General features: G+C 46.2%; 2 non-coding genes across 2 annotated transcripts; one reads left to right on the plus strand and one right to left on the minus strand.

Annotated features, from left to right (window-relative positions):
• The first annotated feature begins 211 nt into the window (after positions 1–211).
• Trnak-cuu lies at positions 212–284 on the plus strand. Its single transcript has one exon. It is a non-coding gene; the product is annotated as a tRNA-Lys (tRNA).
• Positions 285–1,738: 1,454 nt separating this feature from the next.
• On the minus strand, positions 1,739–1,810 carry Trnap-cgg. The gene has a single exon. It is a non-coding gene; the product is annotated as a tRNA-Pro (tRNA).
• Positions 1,811–16,545: the final 14,735 nt, after the last annotated feature.

Here is a 16,545-nt window from a genome sequence, read left to right on the forward strand (position 1 = left end):
CCAGTTTATTCAATATATAAACGGAATTAGATCGTAATATTTGACATGGGGTCTTCCTATATGATACTGAAGAGGGCTACATAGTTTTCTAAATATCAATTTGAAGCGGAGTTGCCCTTTAATAAGGTTTCCCCTCTGTTCTTCAGCGGTCAGTCTTACCCTCGGTCTATCTTCTTAATTTGCAGTTGTAAAGTAGATCTGCAAATGTGAAGCCCGGCTAGCTCAGTCGGTAGAGCACGAGACTCTTAATCTCGGGGTCGTGGGTTCGAGCCCCACGTTGGGCGAACTTTTTGTGTGTGTTGCGTCAAGAAATTTATTACCCTTCTTAGGCGATGTTTAGACGATTGAAGATAAAGTGAGGAGGCGGGCGGCCTGGTTGATGTTACACGTTCTTGAAAAGCCGGAGACGACGGACGAGGAAAACGGGTACAACACACAGTAATGTGTGATGTGCGCCAAGAAAATTGTGATGACCTATGGTAGGGCGAGGATAAGACGGGCCGGGGAGGAGGAAGCAGCTGGAACGCTAAAGAGAGGAGGAGGTTTCCTCCTCTCTTCTCTAGCGTTCCGTCTGCTTCTTCCTCTCGGCCTATCTTACATACCTTCTTGAGTTGCCACTGAAAATTGTTCCCGAGAGCGGAACTTTGTGTAATTTCTCCAGCAAGATTATTGTCGGTGCTCCCCCGCCGTGATCTTATCTTGGCTACACGCAGTGCTGTAGATGTTACCGAAAAAAAAAGTAATACGAAACACGTTACTCGTTACTTGTAAATAAACGGCACGCGTTACCGACCTACATCATCTCAAAATAAAGGGAACGCATTACCGTTACCGATAAAAAGTAACGCAGGTTACTTTTGCCTTACATTTTCTCATTATGAATTAACACCTTTTACTGGCTGACGTCACAGGTATGCATAAGCGCCATATTTCAAGAAGCATTATTTCCATCCAGAAGCTGAACATAATTACCTTAGCTTTTTTACGCTTCCACCTAAGTGCTCACGAGAAAAAAAAAAAGAAAAACGCAAAGGACGCAACATTTTTGGGACTTGGCGCCTAGGAACACGAAAAAAGTTTAAGTGCAATTTATAAATAGGGCTTGCGAAGAATATTTCACGAGGAACATAACTACGTTACTCAAAATAAGTAACGTAAGTACGTTACCCGTTATCGGTTTGAAAATGTAACGAGTACGTTACCACGTTACCGGAAAAAAGTAACTCGTTACCGGTAACGCCATTAGTTGTAACGCGTCAGTGCCAACACTGGCTACACGTGGCGCGATGCTCGCCGACATGATGGTAGGAGCATGTCTTGAACTGCTGCTCGTCATTTCGAAGGACCTTCGGTTGTCGCGTAGAAACGTGAGCGCGCAAAACTGAGCATTGTCATCTGCATTGCCAAAGTAATCTCACGACGTGTTTTCTGTTTCAATCAACGAAGGACGTCTCTTACTGCAACATATAAAAAGAAATGATAGCGAACAAGCCACAGTGTCAGAGGATTATGGAAGAACGACGCCCCTTTTAGGCAGAGTTGGAGCCGTTAGCCGCTAATAAAATTGTCGCAATGAATAAAAAAAATATATATATGAACCAATCTTTTGCTTTAAGCACTGCCCGCATCCGCCGCAATGGGACACCCTGGATAGCGTTCGGAATTATAAGCTGTGGGTAGGTGGCGCAAGACGCCGCCCTGTTAAATTTTACCTTATGAGGAAAAAAAAAATTCCGCCGGGCTCGTCCGGGATTTGAACCCGGGACCTCTCGCACCCGAAGCGAGAATCATACCCCTAGACCAACGAGCCAGGATGACCCATGACATGTTCGCACGATTCGTGTAACCGTGCGATAAAGCTCGCTTCTGCAGGCGTGCGGTTGCACTCACCCAGAATGAAGGCCACTACTGTCTGCGATAAACAAGCGAGTCGCACCGGAAGAGGTTTTGTCTCAATCGAGCAAGGCCGATATTTGTGGCTTGTGGAATACTTTCTTCTTCACTTTCATTTTGTTCTGCTTTAATTGATTCGTTTTATATTTTATGTTTCGTCTTGCTGAGGACACTGTGTGTACTAGATTGCAATTATAGCTGTTTGCAGCATACTTTTTAAATTTATCCTTTTTTTTCTATCGGCGCTACGCTTAATAGTTTGATAAATTCCTTCGCAATGAAACATAATTACGATAACAGTTACCTAGATCCAAAAATATATATTTCATACGTAAAAATACCACGCCACATTAAAAAAAATACTACCTATTCGTTAGTTTTTAAAAATAATTAATTTACTTCACACAGTTACGTTTGATACCGAGTTTGAATGGTAGCCACTTCACAACATTTTAGTCGCAGTGAACTGCATTCGCTCGTTCCTTTCCCATTGTCTGAGAATTCCCTAGAAACGTTCTTACATTCATCACGTTTTGATCCCTTGTTTCCCCAAGTTCATTAATCTTACGATGTGCGCAATCTGTGAGCGCCGGAGAAGCTCTTCTGTTATTTTTATACAACCCCAAATATTGTTGTATACCGTTGTCTTAACAACAATTCAAAGTCCAATGAAGTGATAGCCAGTTTGTCACGCGCTGCTGGAGGACGTGAGACATGCTCAGCGGCTGATTTCCTCTCGATGAAATGAAGCGAAAAGCTTCATGCTGCTTCAGCTTTAAATATTAGTGTAAAATACGATCCAGTAGTTGTAATTAAAATGCAAAGTTTGTAATCACTGATGCCAAAATGAAATTCAAATACAATCATCACAACTTTTAATCAGAAGCAACGCATTGCAATTACAACTTACTCAAATATAATTAAAGTATGGTAATTTAATTACTGTAATTGAATTACTACCAAAGTGATGCCCTCTAGGTGGGCTAACATGTCCCGTACACCAATACGTAAGTGTAGGGATTTGGTTAATGAATAAGTGGATGTCTTATTATTATTATTAATAGTAGTAGTAGTACTATTCGTGTTAACTAAAATTAATTAATCAAGATTTGATATTCATTAGAAGTGTTCCTTCCCCCCCCCCCCCCCCCCCCAAAAAAAAAAGCGGTTACCACTGGATTTTTTTTTATTCACAAATGAATATACGCAACGTTGGCCTGCCGAAAGCAAACAATTTCAAAGATAATTTTTTTCTTTTCGGATTAAAAAACAAAATAAATAAATAAATAAATATATATATATATTGAAAAAGGCAACCCTTTTGCGGCGATTCCGGTAACTTTTCAATCTACCGTCGTACGACTGCCGAATGAATTTGGTCCCGCAAGAAGAGCCAACAAAAATCTCGGGAATTTCAAATGTATTTTAAAATTCGCCAGTGATGACTAATAGCTCACATTAAGTGAATTAAAATAGATGGTAATTTCAACTTTATAAATGATAAAATTCGCGATTAGCAGTCGCTTACATTTTGTCTGGATGTGTTAGGGCTCACGTTTTCTTTCCAGACAGCAATGTTTCACAGTTTCTACTTCGCAAAATCGCGTTTTTTTTTTTTGTTTTTTTTTTTAACGAACTGGGCAAGATTGGCAAAACGCACGGAGATCCGGCGGAGGCCCCGGACGCGCTAACCTAAACTCTGCGACTGCGTTGCAAAACCCAATCTCGGAAAAGACGGGTTTTGAAGTTCAGTTGCACGCATGCAAGCAACGCATATGAACTGGGACAACTGCGTGTCTGTCTTGCTAACCCCAAAACTAAAGCCGCAAAAAAAAAAAAAAAAACAGGAAAAAAAAAAGTCTGGAATTACTTGGCGCGATAACACAAAGCGTTAGCTCTCACTCAAGAAGGTAGGGCGAGGGTAAGACGGGCCGGGAAGGAGGAAGCAGACGGAACGCTAAAGAGAGAATAGGGAGTTTTCGTTAGATCGTTTTCGCCGTCCCGCAATGCTCTCCGCAATCCGCAAGGATACCCGGAACTCTACAGTCAAGGTCGGAGCGCAGGCGCAGTAGCGGCTCCTTTCTTGCGGAGGGACTAGCGGAGGGGGAAACGCGGTCTACAAAAACTCCTTTAACAAATGCTGAGCAAAAAGTAACGTATATTTGTTTTCTTCTTGTGTTCCACAAAATAAAATGATCTAATGAACAGCAGATAGTGATAGTTTTTCACAGTTATGTGACGTAGGCTGAACAAGTTGCAAAAGGTTTCTCTTTAATAGAACATTGAAGGGGGCCATACCTTTATCATTTTCACATCACAAATAAGCCATCAAGCAGAAGCTCTGGGGCATATAACAGAAATATAGTTCCTCTAATAGGTTTTAGAAAATTATTTAACAATAGATCACTTTAGCTAAAACAAAACACTGTTTAAAAGAAATAAATCCTCAATTATATTACTTAGAAAAACCCCAAAAAGTGCAGGTTTAACGGATTTGACTGATCTAACTAAACCTTATTTACTGGTAACTAAGCTGTGTAAACTACAGTAACGCATAAAAATGTATATAAAAGTCTCACTTCCGCTTTATCTGCTTTAACCCAGGTAGCACACCATGTCGGCCGATACTGGGATTACGTCGGCCAGTACCGGGAGCTGTACGGCGGATCCCGGCCAGGGACGCCGGTGAGAAACCGACGCCGGCCGATATCGGGGACTCGTTGTCTAAACTGGCCAGCACCAGCCGGAAAGTTCCCGATACCGGCCGACATCGTTTTCTTGCTGTAGTCACCGGCCAGTCTAGCCATGGAGTTTCCGGTGACTGGCCGACATCGTTTTCTTGCTGTAGTCACCGGCCAGTTTAGCCATGGAGTTTCCGGTGACTGGCCGATATCGTTTTCTTGCTGTAGTCACTGGCCAGTCTAGCCATGGAGTTTCCGGTGACTGGCCGACATCGTTTTCTTGCTGTAGTCAGCGGCCAGCCTAGCCGTGGAGTCTCCGCTGACTGGCCGACATCGTTTTCTTTCTGTTATCACCGGCCAGTTCAGCCACTGAGTTTTCGGTGACTGGCCGACATCGTTTTTTCGCTGCTTTCACAGGCCATTCGAGCCATGCAAGTTTTGATATGTAACCGACATGGCTTTTTCGCTGATATGGAAACTATATGATGGTTACAAATGACTGTTAGGTTGGGCATGTCTTCAATATGCTAAAAGGTGACACCTAATATTATGCTTGGCCTAGTATTAACGCCGCGTCATCCTTAAACCAGTTAACAAAGGCTTATTTCAGTTTTGTTAAAAAAGACGGAATCAAATATGGCTGTGGAATGAAAATTTAATTTGGTTTACATCTATTAATTTTTTAGAGAGCAGCTCTTAGACGCCCGTTTCCGGCTTGAGCGGCATCGCCGTCGCAGTCGCGGTCGGCGTAACCGCGCGTTGCATTATGGGAAACGTTTCATAATGACGGCGTGTGTGACGTCACGAGGGTCCCGCGCGTTGCATTATGGGAAGCGTCCCATGATGCAACGCGCGGTCGGCGACGGCAACGCCAACATCGCCGTCGGCGTAACCGCGCGTTGGGTTATGGGAAACGTCCCATAACGCAACGCGCCGTCTCATTTGTGACCCGCGCATTGCATTATGGGAAGCGTCTCATGATCCAACGCGGGCCGGCGACGCCAACGTCGCCGTCGGCGTAACTACGCGTTGAGTCATGGGAAACGTCCTATAATGCAATGTGCAGTCGCATTCGTGACCCGCGCATTGCATTATGGGACGTTTCCTATAATGACGTCACAATTGACGTCACGTGTGACGTCACAAGGGTCCCGCACGTTGCATTATGAAAAAAGTCCAATGATGCAACGCGCGGGTCACTCGTGACCTGCGCGTTGCATCGTGGCGGCGAAACTTGCTTTCGATGAGTTGGGCATTTTTACTGCGGCCCTGCGCTTCCGTAAAAATTTCCACATGTTCTCAACGACAAGTCTCAGGGCTTACACAGGGTTTTAAAGAGCTTCTTCGACGAATGACTACGAACGAGTAGAAAACGTGTCTTCAGCATGTTGCCGCCAGCCTCCGCAACGCTCCAAAAACGCGATTTTTCAACATGCAAAATCGCCGATCGGTGGCTTCACTCTGGCGCTGCAGCTGCAGCGACCAAGGGGGGATGCGCGATCCAGCCCTTCGCCCAGGCAGATGCCGAGCGCTCCGCGCAAGCGGTCGTTGAGCGGTCGGCCTCAGTAAGCGATCCGCCCAGTTGCACGCGCTGCCACCGCTTTCATAGCGTCTGCCCTCGCTTTTTAACGCTTTCGGTTCCCATTGCTAGTTGCTGAAAGCATGAAGTTCTGAACGGAATTTCATGCTTTGACAAAAATGTTGATTGTTACTACTTTATTAACAGTGACCCCGACGTTGAGGCAGTATTTATTTTTCCTTACAGTTATATAAACCCGATGAAGAGAACTACAAGTACTTTTGTACGAGCCGCAGGATGCAATAGACCCTTTGCAAAAATCCCAAAAGCCCGCGCGCGCCGCGCTTCAAATAATGGGAGTCCTCGGTACGCCCCTCCTCCGGCTTCCACGTGGCATACGCGAGCAGGCACAGGTTACCACGGCAACAGAGCAGCCGAGTTGGGCCGTTGGTTGGGCGAGCGACGATCCGACGGCTGCCCCTTTCGTATCCCTCTCCTTTGTACCGGTTCTGTCGTCTGCTGCACCAACGCTTTGTCGAACCTGGTCGAAACCTGCCATGGTTTTGGTGACACTTCAATACGTGAAGGTAAGTTCCGACGAATAACGTATTGGAATGAGTTCACCTGTCGCGATGCCTTTACGCTGCCACAGATACGGTACGCCGGCAACGACGTACGACTCGGCGGGATGGCTGCAACGGCTGCTGGCGGTAGCTGCCGGGACGCGCGCGCAGTCGCGGAGGCGCAACGAGAAAGCGCGTGCGCGTGATCTGTACCGAGGGTTCCCGAAATTTCCTGCCGTCGTGGCGCTGTACGTTTTGCAAAGAGTCTATTAAGCTATACCAAACACGTATGCCGTAAAGCGACCGTCATCTCCGAAGGCGAGTTCCATCTGAGGGGAATTTGTCGTATTGTCTTCTAGCAAACGACATACCTAGCTCTTCATCCGAATAGGTGCGCACAACGTCTTCGACGTAACGCCATATCTTGGGCCTCTTCGCTGGCAAGGCGAATGAGTCGGCAAAGACGAGGACAAGTGACGACGAGGCAGCCGAGAACGGCTGCCTCGTCGTCACTCGAGCTGGAGCTAAGCTGGTATCTTCGTCGCTGTCGCTGATTTCGCTGCTACTGCGTTTTCTTAGACCTCCTGAAATTAACTACAGCGATGTCAGCGCCGCAGTATGCTCGAGCCAGTCGGTCATGATAAGAGGAACTAAAGCAAGCACAGCAAGAGAGCCCACCCAGCAATTGAAACAAAAAAACAGCGAAACTCCTTCATTCCCCCGCGGCAACGTTGATAACGAAACTGAAATGTTGCGAGTGACTATAGATCGTACTCCCCCGAAAAAGGCTGCGCGGAGAACTACTCCGGGTCCGAGCGGTCTGTCCGAGGAAGACGCAGTTCAGGCGGCACATTCGTTTCTTACATCTTTCTGCGTGATCATAATCGAAACATCACGTGCACCCTATATTCAACCAGAAAGGGTCACTACATTTAACTCTTACGCGCTTATTAAAACCAGATCTGCTTCTCGCTACCACTGCTGGGGATTCTATGGACTACTTCCATAAACCCCTGCGTGCAACACGGCGCACGTTGCTCTTTGGAAAGTAGTTGGCCAGGGAGGAGAGTGGCATGGTTTCGGTTTCGATCGGCAGCGTGGACTATTAACGGCCGTGATCTCACGTTCTTTGGTCATGAGAGCATCATTTTTGGTCACTAAACTAACCTAAATGGCCAGACCTCGAATCTATAGCACAAGCCCGAGACGTATAGCTTGTCTTCACACATGCTTGTTGCATTTTTGTACACTATCGAGCCTTTCTGTTTGCGTTTCGAGATATATGTGAACGAGCCAGTGCTGGAAATCTCAACGCTGCGTAGCTCGGGTATCTTGCTTGTGTACGAGTCAACAAGCTGTAACGACCAATAAGTTTGCATACATCAAACTCGCACCTTTACAGCTGGTCAGGAAGTTTGTTTTGTGCGTCCATAGACGAAATATTATTTTTTGCAGCTACTCTTTTTCTTAATACGCCTAAGTACGTGAGGTAAAACTTGGAGGTGCCATTGAAAAGCTCAATTTGAACACACATCTTATCTCTTATCTGTACTGACCCGCAGCACTGCACGAAGCTAAGTCCCCACCCGCTTGCATTCCACTAATATTCAACATCGCGTACGCACATAAAATTTTTCTGCAATCATATAGGCACATTCCCACACACAAACCGTTTTAAGAAAGCAAAAGTCGAGCAATTGTGTGAAGAATGTCGCACCGTTCGCCGGAAGTGCGTCGGACGGGCGTGAACCTCTATGCGGTGTGCCAAAGGAACGAAATTAATCAAAGCGCATTTGACGGTTGCTAATGGCCGTAATATTTATATGTTTGCTTTCTTCCTGGCTGAGTATGCGGAGATAATTTCAAACACACCGTTCAGACACAGATCTTGGGCGTCAGTAAAAGCTCGTCCAAAAAGGCTTAGCGAAGAGTAGGAGACGCTTGTTAGAGCCTCTGTCGTAGCTAGCCGACCTCAGCGTTTGGGAAAACTTAATTTCCTATCAGCGTAAAATTTGAGTGGGCGATATATGATGACACGAGGAAGACATCATAGTAATTTGTGTGCAAGGAAATTGCCCCAGTTTTCGTTTTGTTTCGTTCGAGAATGAATGTATTGTACATTCGTGAAAAGTCAGATAATCGAAAACTCAAGCGGCGCATTCGGTCACGGCGTGATAGCATGAAAGGAAGCTGCTCAATCGAAACCGAAACTGAGTGGCCAACTAGTTCCCAGAGGGCACTTCGTCGAAGCGTCGTGTACTTCTTTGTGCCCCCGTTTTTTTTTTTTTTTTTTTATATATATATAGAGGAGCACAGTAGCACAATTATATATTTGCGACTTCGTGTTTAGACTAGAACAGACCTCATCCAGCATCGAGCCAGCTGTTGATAGACTTTGCTAGAAAGCCGATCCAGCATCCAATCCAAAGCCGGACAAGGTGAGCAAACACAAATGGCGAGCGGGACTTTGGCGTGGTTCGCGGCATGGTTCAGGTACGGTGGCTCCAGGGTTGTAAAATTGTATGTGACCGTGGTGGCGAGTGAAAGCGCTGCATGCAAATCTATGCGAGGCAGAAGTCGCTCGAAGTTACCGCCTGTGCTTTGATTTTGATGTTCGTGTTCTGTCGGTTTCGTCGTATGTAGGCTTAGTGAACCAACTTCCGCTCAACAACGCTTGCTTGCTGGTGGTTGACTCGACGGTGTTGACGGCCTTTCGCCGTATCCCGACGATCGTTTTATGGCATGTCCTGCGAGACGGAGTAGCCGTCAAGTAAGAGAAAGTACGAGCAGCAGGAAAGGGATGCGGCCGCGTATTATTTCGTAGTGGCGAGCGGCGGCACTTTTCTGTTTACGTTCGCGCACGTTTTTGCATCGGCTTCTGCCCGTTCGTAGTGTAGATGCCCTTTGCCTTTCGTTGCATCGCGCTGTTTCCACGCTTCGAGCGCACCTTCGGGGCTCCCGGCCGAGTATGGACGAGTGTCGCGCCGCTAGCCCGGCGAGACGGCGATCGGTCGGCGTTGCCTCCGTGTGTTGTAAGCGTTGAAGTAAAATTAAGGGGGGGGATTAAGGGGGGGGGGGGGGGGGGGGGCGGCGGGGCGGGGCGGGGGAAAGAGTCAATCGTGTACGCGCGCTAGGCGCATTTGTCACTGACTTGGGGTAGGGTGAGGGGAGAAAAGTGGGGGAGAAGATAGAAGTAGGAGTCGGGCGTCAGGAGCGTCGTCTCACCGTCCCGCTAGCTCGTCATCCCATCGTCGCGCTTAATCCGTGAGTGTGTGTGTGTGTGTGGGGGGGGGGGGGGGGGGGGGGAGGGGGGGAGGGGGGGGGGAGGGGGGGAGAGGAGTTAGCACTGTTGGCGGGCACCGTGCGGTGTCCGGTGATCAAGGCGGTCTCCGGGGGCGACCGCGCCGTGTTGGTGGAGGCATGCTAGCTCGCCGAGACGCTGCTGGCGGGGCATCGGTTTGTGCCGTCCGCGAGACGCTTGTCCGTTATTTTATTTATCCTTGCATCAGGTTTTAGATTATGACGGTAACCTTGCATTGTTTGCCATACTTCGCAAAGTCGTAACAATTTTTCTGCAGGCGACTCCTAGAGCCGCTCGTCAAATTTTGCGGCACGCAATACAACTTCTTTTTTTTTTTTTTCGACACATTATTTTTGCATTATAACTTAGCGGTATATCGAAACTTTCTGCTCGTAGCGCAATCGCACCAATGCTGAAAAATTCCGCACGTACTGGCTAACCGTCATCATCGTAAGCTCGGCTCGTTTTTCAGAGTTCACATCAAACAAAACTAGGTTCCATCTATGAAAATATGGTGTACCGTTAAATACCGGGCAAGCGCGCACTCAAACTTTGGAAATAATCGCAAAAAAATGGGGGATGGGTGCTTGTTCGGTCGTCAATTTTACATATAAATGTACTGTGCGTATTTCCTCAGATCTCACAAATTTGGTAATGGGCGCTTAATGTGGAATGGTCGGATGCACGGTATTCTACGGCATGTCCAGGCAGTTGGCGGCATCCTACGCCTTGGTAAGCACAATTGCGCGTTGTGAAGTCCACCACCGGCATGGCACAGGGCCCCGCCCTTACCTAGCGTGTCGTCTTATGCAAGGAATGTATACTTCGTTCGCCCCTAAGCTGAGACTACAATCTCCGCCTTCAGTCCGAGCTTGCTGGCTTCTGCAGTGCTTTGGTTTTGCGTGCCTGCATGATCGCACTTGTGTTAGCAAGGGCAGAAAGCTTGCGTTGAAGGCGGAGCTTCTAGTCTCAGCTTAAAGATGAACGGAGTATAGTCGAAACGCCATTGCCATTGCTTGAAAAACTGGATGTAAATAAGCTATTTGCACGAAACCTCGGTATCACGAAACCGTTGCAAGTAAAAAGCTACAAAGCATGGTGTAAACAGACCTTTACGCGAAATGAGCACCGTTTTCCTCTTTTACTGCTACTTTTATTACTTGGCGTTACCGGAATGCAACGCCGTCGTGTTTCATTGTGGCCGTGCATGGGGATATAGCCATGGAGTTATTATAATATATGCTAAAGGTTGCGAAGACCTGACAGTGTGAAGTAACTTGAATGAACATCATGTCTGACCACGCCTTTTATTCTAGTGAGGAGGAGTACTGTTCATCGAAGAGAATGACAAAATAACGGTGGCGCCCGTCCCTCTGTTGTGGTTCGACGTGAGTATGTACTGTTCCTTTTCACCTAAAGTCCTGATAATTTGCTGGCACACGTTTTTGATCTGCCCTCTGTTAGCATACTTGACCAGATTAGCTTGCGTGCAGTTGCTCAATTTAGTTAGCTCCATAATCTTCGTAGTGACACATGCACAATTACAGTAGTGACCGAGTCCTTCAATACGCTACTGGTCACAAAACTTTCTCGTAATGCTGTGGGAAAGCATTGCATGCTGCCAAGAACGGCCATGGTGCTGTCCTACTCTGGAGAGGTTCGACGGACAGCGTAGAGGCTTGTTTTTAGGTGCAGCAAGTTCGCTTCGGCGCCGTGCTGTGCAGCTTCTGTTTATATCTTGAAATGTTGTACTAATGGCCCGATTTTGGTGTTTTGTGAGATTAAGATCTCGGCAGGCTTGTACTGAGGGAGCTGACCTTTCTTTAACAGACACGTCGCCTGCTAACGTGAGTAAAGAGGGAGGGCTTGTCTGCCCTAGAGTGTCATTTGCTGCGGGAAACAAGACGCCGTTGCGTCGTCTGCTACCAGAACGGACGAAAGGTGGATCATCTGTTACACGCTGTATGCTGCAAGTGAAACGACAGAAAAAAAAGTTGCATTGGGAACTTCTGCTATTTAACAAGGGGCGCAATTGATGACCTGTGCTTTACTTGGAAATGCCAATTCATTCTAAAGCGTCATATGCCTAGGTGCGATGTATCATGTGACCACAGAGCAGCCGCTTCCAGCCAATTTCGTTTTCTATACCAGGGCAAGTGTTCTTAACGGGATTCTCTCCCATTCTTAGACGGTTGATAGTTTAAAAAAAAGGCCGTCCTGAAAGCCCAGAAAATGGCAGTTCCAACAAGGGTACAGGCACCAAGCTAGGCCTAATAGGCACGGACCTATATATCAGATTTTTAAACTGGTGCTTATCGCAGCCAAGCGCAGCGCGTCTCGCGTGCGTCGCCGACGAATCAGTATTTTTATTTCCTTTGATTGTCAAAAAACATCATAAAACTTTGTGGGAGCATTCATTTTGACCATACAAGCCAAAACTGTGACGTTCTGAAAATTGGGGCCGTGTCTCCTTTTCAGAAAGTTTATTTGATTAACACATTTTTTTATTACATTTATGAATATTGCATACAAATTATAATGTCTCTTAAATTTTTACAAAAATTTGAAACACTCACTGTGTCTGGCAACCGTTCCAAAGATACCCAAACCATCCGAAACACCTGAAGGTTAAAGCGTTCTTCTGAAACTTCCCGAAACCCAAGTTTCTGAAAAAGTTTCTTCGCATCATCAGTGCATAATGTTGATCAGCAAAATGGATAATGCTTTCTTATGCCTTGGTTATCTTGCAGCCTTCGACGCTCAGCTGCTTAGGCCGTGATAGACCTGCACATCCAGAATGGGCACCTACAGCAGCAGAACAGGGAACTGCAAGTCTGTTGGGCAGGTGCTCGGGCACGTGGTGTCTTTCAAGCACCAGGGAGAGCAGGCGAGGCCTGGGTAACAAATGACGCCCCAGGAACTGGCCAGGCCTGAACCACCCGAGCTGTTCCTGATGCCTCTCCGCAACATGGAACAGCTTAGTGCTGCAGAAGCGCAGCTGAAGAACTTCACCAACAGGATACTGCCGGTATTTATATGTCCTCTTTTTCACAATATTGACGGGTATATAAGGCTGCGATTCTTACTTTGTGGTTTAACTGGGGTTATCTGAAGATTTATGCAAATGGGGTTGGAATGTGGACTGAAGCCTTTTACCGTAATATTTCAAATGGATGCCCACCCAAACTATGTTTTAAACACAGTCAGTGGCAAATTAAAAATGAGTAAGTTGCTGTCCCTTCATTACGGGCCTTCTGTTATTTATAACAGCAGAGTGCATGCACAGCCAATGCACATCGGAAGGCTATTTATTGTAAGGGGTACCCTTAAACTGAACCCTGCGATAGAATTGTGTCAAGGTGACGCAACGCCAGTTGCACGTTTTGCAAGTCAGCTTTAGTAGCCTGTGTAAAGTTTTTGCAATTGTTAAACTGCGTTTCATAGAGGCTACTGAAGGGAGAAATGATGGACGGTGGCCACCAAAAATTAAATATTTGTGCATCTTTACATTTTTGAACAGTTCTTTCCACCCGAAGGTCGTGTAGACAAGAGGCCTTCATGTGCATCCTCATTGAACGGCATTTTAAGTCTTTTTCAACTGCCGCTTCTTGAAATATTTTTAAGTAAAACATTTCACAACGGGGGAAGTAAAATCGCCCAACACATTTGCCTTTGGGTGCTTACAATATGTCGGCCTGCAAATAATCATAAATCATGCTGATTTGCTACGACACTTCTGCCCATTTTATCCTTAGAAGTTAAATTCCGCACCTGCAACAACTCTCGCCGTGAGTATGTGTGTGGAGCACGCACAAACCTGCCTGCGTGCTTCTTGTGTTTAATGCTTGCTTGACAGAAGGATCGAGATGCTGTAGTCTATTGTGGGCTTCTTTTGGTTTTGTTTCTGTTCTCACTTGAGGCTATTCGCAACTCCAACGCCCTATAGGTGGCGGGGCGGTAGTTCCAAGATGGCTGAAGAGACGGGGATAGATTCTCCAGGATACCCCGTGCGCCTGCTCGCCCTGACGCTGTTCAGCGCGCTAAAAATTATTTATTGGTCTACAAATGCGAAGCGGTTAGGAAGGGATCATATAACAGGTGACGTAGATGCTGATGCGCGTTAGGAACACGAGCACGCTGTTATTGAAAAGTTGTAGAAACCTCAAATTGCGAAGCTTTGGGGTAAGCGAGTGAGTTTTAGGCACCGGCCACGTTACTGTTTGTGGCAGAATATTTTTGAGGGCGATGAAGATATCATGTTTGCGATTTGCCTAGCCATTAGTGCTCTAAAAAGGAGCCGCGAATGGTGACCGTCAAGCTTCGGAAGAGCAGCGTTTTCACAGTATTGGTGTCTTCGCGTCACAGGCTCACAACTCGCTGCTTGCCGTCTCAGTGTTAGTGTATTGCAACACGTAATCAAACTGCTCTATGGTTATTGATAGAAAGTTTGTTACCGCAGGCTACCGTGCGGTGTAGCATTACAGCCGCAAGCTCGCGCTGTGCCTTTGAATCATAATTTTTAGTGCGCGCCAGGAGCGTTGCCGTGCTTATCTCTAAAAAAAATGTTGTAGTCCTTACACCCCTTGGCACATATACGACACTCCAAAACTTCACTTCGCCGTGCAGCCCACTGACGTCAAACTGACGGCCCCAACTTTTACGAGAGGCTTGATGACGGCGCATTATAAGATATTAAACAGCTAAAGTACGCATCAAAGAGTACCGAAAAAAAAACCCCCCAAAAAACCAGGTTTTGCAGTAGGGCCAAGAAAACCCCGATTATTGTTATTTATTTTTTTACAGTAATTCACACTTACTTGGGTTATTTTTAAAAGTTGCACAACTCGGCTAACAAGCCGGTTGTAAAAGTTGGTAGCACTGGTTGAACGTCAGTGCGCTGTACGTCCAACCGAAGTTTAGGGGTGTCGTACGCTCTGCAAAAACTGCCTATTAACATAATCGGCGTGTTTAGGGGTTTTATTTATTTCTCTATCAAAAATAAATATTTTAATATACCGTGCATTTTTTGTACCGTGTTATTTGCAACATTGCGGTCCCTCTGGCCAAAGCTGCACGTTCTAAGCTCTCGTCACGAACGGCTGGCTAACACAGACCCGCTTAAAATGCTTCGAGCCTTTCTTTATTTGCTTTGTAATCACCTGAAAGAAAGTACGGGTATTCTGTCTTTTTAAAGTGCTCGGAATAAATGGTCATGTTCCTTGTAACGGCCTTAAAACGCGAACCCATTACCGATTTGTATTGCTCGACATACCGTTACGCGACGAGTTTTCTCCTACTTATGGCAAACAATATACTTTCCGTAGACCGTACTATAGAGTTCTTCATTATTAGTGGGAGCGTTTTTCGTCACGTTGAGTACAAATCGAGCTAGCGGCCATGCACAAGACCAGAAATCCGCGGCGTATGCGATACAGGTACGAAAAGTCCCTAATGAGATTAGACATCCCGGTCCTTCGTGCAAGGCTGTTGGAAGGCGGAGCACAAGAATTCCTTATTTAACGCGTTAACTTTTTTCGTTAAAACGGCTTCACGCATCAAGGCCGACAATCCCAGCCACCATACTCGCGCCGCCGCCGCCGCTGCCGTCCCCGCTCCTCTGGTTCTCCGTTCGTCCGCGGGAGGGCGAGCGGCGCGCTGGAGTTGCGAATAGTCAAGAGATCTAAATATTTAGGGCGATAAATTCATTTGCGCTTTCGGCATCTGCTACAGAAGTAAAGGTACATGCTTGAAAATAACTTTTAGCCTGGTCTAAAATCGCTTTTGAGCGTGCCCACCATATGCGTATGCCCAAACAAATTTGTAAGGGGTTGCCAGATAAATCTTAATTCCATCTTTACTTTACATTAGTAGTGCATTTCCAAAATGAGATGTTAACCAGTCCTAACCGAAGGTCACCCTATGAGAGGAAATCAAATTTTCCAAGGTGAAAGAGTAACTGTCATTGCATCCGCTACTTTATTCAGGGGGTGTGAGTGCATGCGTAGCTGTGTCTCCAGGCATAGCATACGGTAGTCGCACAAGCGATTATTACACGAGGCGAGCTTGAACTGAGTAAGTTGGTTCATTGGCCTACAGGGCCACCACTGAGTCAGCACTAAACAAAAATATGGAAAGGTAACTACTCATACTGTGCTGCTGTTGCCATTTTTTGCAACTATGATGACGGTTTTGGTCAACTCCTGCCTTTTTATGCCTTTTTCAATTCCAGTCTTCGTAAAGTCGTAAAATAGGTGATAAATTTGCAGGGTGACTAACCGGCAGCTAGACTAAGCTTTAACAAAGTCAAGATGCGCAGGGTCTTGAATGCACTGTTTTGAGAACCACATACATTATTAAAATTACTGAGTGGATGCTGATGGGCAAAGAGGATCCATCAAAACGTTTGCACAATTTGAACGTTGCAACGAATTTGACTGACTATTGAGATTTAGCAGAGTATGGAGGGAAATATTTTAATCTTTCTGGTTTCGTCTAAGACAAGTAGAGTTGCCATATATTCTAATATTTTTTATTCTCTCTCTAGTAAATATTGTAAAATTTTGATGCATGTATAGTGTGGCTTGCTGC

The sequence above is a fragment of the Ixodes scapularis genome, unplaced genomic scaffold (assembly GCF_016920785.2).
Source record: "Ixodes scapularis isolate PalLabHiFi unplaced genomic scaffold, ASM1692078v2 PGA_scaffold1__304_contigs__length_218370807, whole genome shotgun sequence".
Taxonomy (NCBI): Eukaryota; Metazoa; Arthropoda; class Arachnida; order Ixodida; family Ixodidae; genus Ixodes; species Ixodes scapularis.